Raw genomic sequence first — 2,679 nt, 5'->3', positions numbered from 1 at the left:
ATAACCACTAAGGAAATTGAAGCAGTCATCAAAAATCTCCCAACAAACAAAAGTCCAGGGCCAGATGGCTTCCCAGGGGAATTCTACCAAACATTTCAAGAAGAATTAATACCTATTCTTCTGAAACTGTTCCAAAAAATAGAAATGGAAGAAAAACTTCCAAACTCGTTTTAGGAGGCCACCATTACCTTGATCCCAAAACCAGACAAAGACCCCATCAAAAAGGAGACTTACCGACCAATATCCTTGATGAACACGGATGCAAAAATTCTCACCAAAATACTAGCCAATAGGATCCAACAGTACATTAAAAGGATTATTCACCATGACCAAGTAGGATTTATCCCTGGGCTGCAAAGTTGGTTCAACATCCACAAATCAATCAACATGATACAATACATTAACAAAAGAATGAATAAGAATCATATGATCCTCTCAATAGATGCAGAAAAAGCATTTCACAAAGTACAGCATCCTTTCTTGATCAAAACTCTTCAGAGTATAGGGATAGAGGGTACATACCTCAATAGCATAAAAGCCATCTGTGAAAAACCTACAGTGAATATCATTCTCAATGGGGAAAAACTGAGAGCTTTCCCCCTAAGGTCAGGAACGTGGCAGGGATGTCCACTATCACCACTGCTATTCAACATAGTATTAGAAGTCCTAGCCACAGCAATCAAACAACAAAAAGAAATAAAAGGCATCTGAATTGGCAAAGAAGAAGTCAAACTCTCACTCTTTGCAGATATGATACTTTATTTGGAAACCCAAAATACTCCACCCCAGAAGTGCTAGAACTCATACAGGAATTCAGTAAAGTGGCAGGATATAAAATCAATGCACAGAAGTCAGTGGCATTCCTATACACCAACAACAACACAGAAGAAAGAGAAATTAAGGAGTCGATCTCATTTACAATTGCACCCAAAACCATGGTGCAAAGATCTGTACTCAGAGGCAAAGGATCTGTACTCAGAAAACTATAAAATACTCATGAAAGAAATTGAGGAAGACATAAAGAAATGGAAAAACGTTTCATGCTCATGGATTGGGAGAACAAATATTGTGAAGATGTCAATGCTACCTAGAGCAATCTACACATTCAATGCAATCCCCATCAAAATACCATCCACTTTTTTCTAAGAAATGGAACAAATAATCCTAAAATTTGTATGGAACCAGAAAAGACCCCGCATAGCCAGAGGAATATTGAAAAAGAAAAGCAAAGCTGGTGGCATCACGATTCCAGACTTCCAGCTCTATTACAAAGCTGTCATCATCAAGACAGTATGGTACTGTCACAAAAACAGACACATAGATCAATGGAACAGAATAGAGAGCCCAGAAATGGACCCTCAATTCCATGGTCAACTCATCTTCGACAAAGCATGAAAGAATATCCAATGGAAAAAAGACAGTCTCTTCAACAAATGGTGTTGGGAAAATTGGACAGCCACATGCAGAAGAATGAAACTGGACCATTTCCTTACACCACACACAAAAATAGACTCCAAATGGTTGAAAGACCTCAATGTGAGACAGGAGTCCATCAAAATCCTAGAGGAGAACACAGGCAGCAACCTCTTCGACTTCAGCTGCAGCAACTTCTTCCTAGAAACATGGCCAAAGGCAAGGGAAGCAAGGGCAAAAATGAACTATTGGGACCTCATCAAGATAAAAAGCTTTTGCACAGCAAAAGAAACAGTCAACAAAACCAAAAGACAACTGACAGAATGGGAGAAGATATTTGCAAATGACATATCAGATAAAGGGCTAGTATCCAAAATCTATAAAGCACTTATCAAACTCAACTGATCCAATCAAGAAATAGGCAGAAGACATGAACAGACATTTTTCCAAAGAAGACATCCAAATGGCCAACAGATACATTTTCGAAAAAGTGCTCAACATCGCTCAGCATCAGGGAAATCCAAATCAAAACCTCAATGAGATATCACCTCACACCAGTCAGAATGGCCTCAGTTAATAAGTCAGGAAACGACAGATGTTGGTGGGGATGCGGAGGAAGGAGAACCCTCCTACACTGTTGGTGGGAATGCAAGCTGGTGCAACCACTCTGGAAAACAGTATGGAGGTTCCTCAAAAAGCTGAAAATAGAGCTCCCATACGATCCAGCAATTGCACTACTGTGTATTTACCCCAAAGATACAAATGTAGGGATCCGAAGGGGGTACATGCACCCCGATGTTTATAGCAGCAATGTCCACAATAGCCAAACTGTGGAAAGAGCCAAGATGTCCATCGACAGATGAATGGATAAAGAAGATGTGGTATATATAAACCATGGAATATTATGCAGCCATCAAAGGAATGAAATCTCGCCATTTGCAACGACGTGGATGGAACTGGAGGGTGTTATGCCGAGGAAAATAAGTCAAACAGAGAAAGACATGTATCATATGACCTCACTGATATGAGGAATTCTTTATCTCAGGAAACAAACTGAGGATTGCTGGAGTGGTGGGGGGTCAGAGGGATGGGGTGGCTGAGTGATAGACATTGGGAACAGTATGTGCTATGTTGAGCACTGTGAATTGTGCAAGACTGTTGAATCACAAATCTGTACCTCTGAAACAAAAAATATATGTTGAAGAAGAAGAAGAAGAAGAAGAAGAAGAAGAAGAAGAAGAAGAAGAAGAAGAAGAAGAAGAAGAA

Source organism: Mirounga leonina, unplaced genomic scaffold (assembly GCF_011800145.1).
Source record: "Mirounga leonina isolate KUSES-001 unplaced genomic scaffold, KU_Mleo_1.0 Mir_447, whole genome shotgun sequence".
In the NCBI taxonomy this organism is placed as follows: Eukaryota; Metazoa; Chordata; class Mammalia; order Carnivora; family Phocidae; genus Mirounga; species Mirounga leonina.
This window is presented reverse-complemented; position numbering follows the sequence as displayed.